Here is a 6,789-nt window from a genome sequence, read left to right as displayed (position 1 = left end):
TGTCAACCCTCTCTGCTGCTGCTGGTCTCTTTTTTCTCATAAACACCTCATTTTGTAAACAATAACAACTAGGTACTTCTGGATGGTTTCTTTTACACACCACACCCCCACAAAAAAAGCTGAGAGAAAGACTTACTGAAAAATTAAAATTTGTGACTCGAAAAATATTCATCAGCTGTACAAGCAGCAGTTTCTAAATTTTCGAGCTTTTGCTTATCAAGGGAGGTTACTACGGATGGAATTCTTTAACTCGTCAAATGATATGATTTGTCTGAGGTTTCATAATCTGTTTCAAACTTCTCGGCTGATCACTACCTATCAAATAGTCGTTATTTGCCGATGCGAATTTGACATGGGTTTTTGTCCACTTTCTTTTACTTACAATTCCTGACATGTCTAGTGTACCAACTCATAAACGTTTAAGATACATACCTAAAGCACCGCATTATTAGTACTTTGCTGTATCGGCAGTGAAATGCCAATACGTACAACTTGTTATAACAACGTCAAATGATCTCGTGGACATTTCTACCTTAGCATTTTTCTCAGAATGAGGGAAATTTGGATCTGGTTCTTTTTCTCTAAAAGGGGGTACTCACCTAATATTTCTGGTAACTTCAAAACCTGAACGTTTGTATAAAGGGGTGGGGGGTGCTTTCATTTTTCATGAGCTGCATTTTACTTTCTTCATTTTTCTATTTACATTTGTTTCTCTCTCTCTCTCTCCAATTGTATTTCTTTTTCCTCGTTCTGATTTAGAATCTCCATCATATCTTTTTGAAACTGAAGCTTTCTTAACTCTCTTTCCATCTAGCTTCTTAATTTAAATTCTTTTAATTTCATTTCAGAACCAGATTGAGATGTACTAATCAAACACAAAGTACTTTTATCCTAAAGAGTCTTTTCCACCAAGTATTGGACCAAAAATGTTTTTATTTCTTGATTTGCTAAAGAAGCGTTTGCTTCGAAAAGATCATATTTCTGGCAAGTTGAGGCGATTCGTACATTTTCAAGGACTCTTACCTTCCTGGGTAGGATTTAAAACAAAGTGCTCCACTTAAGGTGACATTGTGAAGGCTTGTTGCTCTCATTAACGAATTTTCAAATATGTGAAAGTAAAATACCAGAGACAAGACATATTTATAAACAAAGTGAATTCCGATTTAAAAAATAAATTGAGTTTGTTTTGATAGTTTAAAGAAACTCGTTTTCCAGACGAGCCTCCACATTTCCGTTACGACTCTATAGTCTTAAGGTAAGTAACAGAAAAGAGTCAAAACCAAGTTTTGTAAAATTCAACAAACATTTTATTTACAAATGAAATTTTAATCACATGTCCAAAAGTATAGAGTATTCCGACTGAATTCAAGTGGTGTTCATAATGAATTCCAATCTCGAATGTGCTGATGTACCAATAACCTGGAATAGTATTGATGTTATGAGGGACAAAAGTTCATTTCTAGATCATTCCATGTTGCCAACAAGGTCAAGTATTTAACTTAACTTTTAATAAAGAACATGACCAACAACAGGTAGACCAGGAATTCCCTAGGAGAAAACCAATGTTCTGCGCACAAATCCAAGTAAATCTGTTTACTTGAAAATAGCAACAATCTTAATATATAGTCTACAGTCATAGAAAATGATAGCTGTGTAATATGTTGTTTACGTATAAAAAACATTAGTCAGGTAGGCTCAAACTCCCACCCTCAATTATGGGCAAAGGTCAATCACACAACACAAACTAATATACATAATAATAAAGCAATTAGATGTCAACGATTTAAGACTATTTTGCAAGGCTGATCAAATCCGGACGAGAAATGTATTTTCTAGATATGGTAAAAACTCAGCCAGCCACATGCAAGATAATCTTATTAGCATGTTTATGTCACGCTCATAATCGAACACGTGCAAAAATTTGCTCATACAAGCCTGTTGTTGAAGCTTTGATATCAAACTGGTTCCAGATTGGTAGCAAGTTCTGTCATTCAGATACGAGAACACCCGATTAGTATGCATTACTGAAATTATCCCAATCTTTATGATACAAACTAATATTTCAAGTTCGATCGGATTCCAGAGTTGCAAAATGCTTTCCATTTGTCAGTTCTAATTCATTTAATTTGGATTGCATTTTTCTTTCTTCACTTTTCTGTTTACATTTGGTTCTCTCTCTCCAATTGTATCCGCCAAAATAATGCAAGAATAACTGATCAGCAAGCATGGATCTCGTTCTTCATCGAACACATCCAAAATTGTGATGACACAAGCTCAAATTTCAAGTGTGATCAAAGTCAAATCAGAATCATAGGTATGTATGCATGGATATCGCTCATTATTGAACTTGTCCAATATCTGAATTGTATGAAACCAAGTTTGATGAAATCTGATAAAAACGTATACCTTCCAAAGCACAAGCAAGGTTTACCAATCAGAAGTATTATCACTTCATTAGTATTCATTGATTTCGCTCATTATCGAGCTCTTCTATGATTTAAATTATATAAACCCATATTCTAAGCTTGATTAAAACCAGGTCTGAAATATGGACTCCAAAGTTTTAACTAGCAATTATAATTGGCGGACAGACGACTTAAGATAAACGTGGGGCCATACCAGAATTCACTTGACCTCACTGCCAGGTGGATTAACAGAAATTTAAAAAATTATGCATAACTCCAGCAATGACTTATTTAGACATTCAGATTGAATATATGGCCAATCTGGGGACAGCAAACAAACAAATTAACGATTTCGGTCATTAAACTCTATTGAAATTGAAGACTGCATGAAATGTAGAGAGCAGAATTGTGTTTGGAATTATAGATTTACTGAATGCTCCTACTGTACTCCCGAATCAACGATGAATCGAGCATACACGACGACCTGGAATTCAAGATGTGTTATAATAGCTGGTTAAGTAGTTTTACAATATTAAGGTTGCTCCCAAGATTAGTATTACCCCATTTATATATATCACCATGTGACATATTTACCTTTAACGCTTTGAATGCCATTTTAAATTAAAACTAACATAGAACAAATTTGTTATTTTAGATTCAGGATAAAGATGTGGCTATTTTTCACCAATGGTTTCTCTTTCTGTATGTTTTTTTGAACAACATGAAGACCATACCATGCCGGGGCAAGTAAAATGCGTTATCCAGAGACGCACAATGACAACAGACGTTTAAATCCGCATCCTTCTATTTGCGAGTCTAAGGTGCTCCCTTTTACAGATCATTGACCTCTCACATCTGTCTGCGTACGTTCGAGTCTAGACTCGGCCAACGTGGGTATGTGAGAAGGGTTGCTAGTAGCATCCCGGGCATACATTGATCTTCTGTCGCCTTAGGTCTCACTGGACAGTTTATCTGGTGAATTTTCATCCGACAATGACCAATTACAGAAAAATGAGAATAATTTTGCACTGAAGATACAAATAAAAACAAACTAATGATTTTTGTAGAAAGCTATACATGTGAGATTTTGACTGCAGTAATCAGGTTAATTCCTGATGCAACTGGTGGTTTTTATACTGAACCAACACTGCCACCGACCCCTAAATTTTACATTCATTTTTGACAAGAAATAGCTATTTTGAATATTTTTCTGTGACAAGGCAGCTAAAAGATCCAGTATGTGCCTTATGCATGAATAACGTTCACTAGTACTATAACAAATTAGCATACTTTTCATCACCCCTCAACCATCTAGATTTTTAGATATTTACCTTTGTAGCAGACACACATAAATACGTAAGCCAAGTCGGCAGCTCATTTGCAGCCCAAGTTACGCATTTGATCTCCAATGCTCATCTAACTGTGACAGGCAGTCACCAACAAGCCAACCTATTTCCAAGCCTAACTCAAAGTAAATCTAAACCACATTATAGATTTAGCTTATGTGTGAATTTATAAATGCTAGACTTGTGATAATTAGGCTCATGCCTTCTACCTTAAAAATGGGGGGGGGGTCAAAATACGAAACTATCCAGTTAGACCTTATCCGAGTTTTTCATCCGCTAGATATACTGGCCGCCATGCATAGCCTATCGTGTGCTCACAAATAGCCTATCATGTGATGACAAATGGCGTTTAACACAAAACTACTGACATGCCAACCAATGAACTACGGCAGATCTTTGTGCCAAAAACAGAATCAACAGAGATTTAAAGATAAATCTTTACCACTGTACTATTTCGTGACTAGAGTAATCAGCCCTGCTCTGTATCTCGTCTTGATGCCTCTTAGGTTCCCAAAATGCCATGCACGTGTCTCTAATGCACGAGTCTTGGTATCTTATATGTAATTTGTCAGTTCCTAACATTCATGAGCCTTAGCATGTGATATGCATTTAAATGTTTACATGCATTGTTTGCACTTAAATTTCCAGGGTGTTTGTATACGAAATCTATAAATAATGTCAGTATAAAAGCGAAATAGAGTTTACGTTTATGGTGTGAATTTCGATTAGAGATAAATTTGACTTTACTTGACCTAGGCATAGAATAAATAAGGAAATTGAAAAGAAGAATGGGTAACATGTTAAACCTTCACTGTGTTCAGTTAATTGCCGTGAGGTACTCACTTTACGGATTAAGCAACTAAAGACTTATTGTATTCAATTGTATTACTCTTTTAATCACTGCCTGAATGGATTTACAGCATCATCCCCTGGAATAATGTCAAAAGTTTTGATGATACAGATTATATTTTAAGAACTTGGTCGTATCTCTTTCTGCAATTTGTTAATAAGCATGCACATTTGAAGACATGTAGAGTGAAGTATGATGATCAATCTGACTGCGTCACTGCACATATTTTAGATAACATAAAAAGAAAAGACCGTTTGAAAATTCTGGGTAATGAACGTTAATACAAATTCTAGAGAAACAAAGTAAGGAAAAGTATTAAACAAACACAGGGAAACCATTATACAAATTATTGATTGACATAAGCACAATTCCAAACTAATTTGATTTTAAAGGAAATATATAAATCGTTGACCATCCAGATGACATTGCAAATATGCTAAATGAATTCTTTGTAAACATTGCCTCTGAAATTACAGAACATAAGTTAGACTTTGATCATTCGGAGCTAAAATGTTTTCATTTTACAAAACTTTAAAATGATAATAAAATATACAGGTATTGACATAATATATCCAACCCTTGTTAAGGCAACCACATCTGCTATTGTTGATGGTACAATAATATGTAATCAAAATTAGAGAGCAAGTATATTTTCCCAATCTTGGAAAGCTGCAAGGAAACATCACTACATAATGCTGAATCAAACGAGGGTGTAAACGACTATAGAACAATAACAATGCATCTTTTTCTTTCAAATTACTAGAAAAGCATATGTACAGTTCTTTTATGAACTACCTCAACAATCTCAACAATCACAATCAAGTTCATAGAAACCAGTATGGCCATCGAGAATATCATTCTTGTGAAACTGCATTATTTATATTACTGACAAGTGGAGGAAAGGCTTAGATGAAGAAAAGTTAATTTGTACTGTGATGATTGATTTTTAGAAGGCCTAGCAAGACATGAAATTCTTCTTGAAAAGTTAAAAATCTATCAATGTGAAGATACTCTTGAGCGATGGGTCTCAGCAGGTAATTTTAAATGGACACCTTTCTGAAAATAAAGCGATAAGTTCTGCCCTTGGGCCATTGTTACTGGCACTGTTCATGAATGAAACTCCTTGGATGCAGCCTCACTGACTGACTGTATGCCGATGACACTACCATGTCTGATGCTAAAGCAATCAAGATGAAGTTTTAAAAAAAACTGCAATTAAGAAACTTTAAATATGCTACATGGAAAATGTATGATCCTTAATACAGACAAAATAAAACTCTTGCTGATAAATACAAGACAGTGAAGAGCAAGACTGCAAACTGATTTGATGCATGTTTCTCTATGATAACATTGATCTTAAAATGACCTATTTTGATAAAATTCTTAGAATATTTGTAGACAATAATTTGCAATAGTCTTACTCATAGAAATTATGTTTCAAAGAAAAAAGTATTTTTATCTCTGGTTCCTAAAGAAAACCAAGGCCTTCATTCAATTACAGTATTTAGTTATATTTACAAAAGTTTCGTTCAGCCACATCTTTACTACCGCAATATGATTTGTGGAAATACGTCTTAAACAAAAATGAGAAAAATTTCCAGTTTCCAGGAAAGGGCAGGTAAATGTTAATGAGCGAATGAATAATGTTCAAAATGCAGTGCTTACAAGCAAAGTATTACCAACGCATGAAAAAAATATTTTTGAGAAAGACCAAAACTCGTGTAAAGGTGTCCACGAAATCTGCCCATGATTTACACGAATACGATTGTCCAGCAAAGAGTGTCTACTGGTACCCCTTATCTAAGATAAGTAAAAGGTGACAATTTCAAAGTACCCAGATCAAAAAGGAGCATTTAAAAAAAAAACATCTTTTAATTTTCAGGTGTACTTGATTGAAATAACATTCCACATGCTATTCAATCAGCTCCAAGTATCACTTCCTTCCACAATAGATGAATTAGAAATCATGAAAAATGAAAAATGCGGTGTACTTATTTAAGCACAACACACCCCTCCGTTTTCTTTCGTTTCATTTGATTTCTGCAGCAATATCATTTATGTAAATAGTTGTTTATTTAATCTGTATGTATGTATGCACGTATGTATGTATGCATGCATGCATGTATGTATGTATGTATGTATGTATGTATGTATTACTTTCGAATACCTATCAGTACAAACAATCATA

Source organism: Sinohyriopsis cumingii, unplaced genomic scaffold, assembly GCF_028554795.1.
Source record: "Sinohyriopsis cumingii isolate HCF-2022 unplaced genomic scaffold, ASM2855479v2 utg000624l, whole genome shotgun sequence".
In the NCBI taxonomy this organism is placed as follows: domain Eukaryota; kingdom Metazoa; phylum Mollusca; class Bivalvia; order Unionida; family Unionidae; genus Sinohyriopsis; species Sinohyriopsis cumingii.
The sequence above is the reverse complement of the archived record's forward strand: the minus strand, read 5'-3'. Positions refer to the sequence as shown.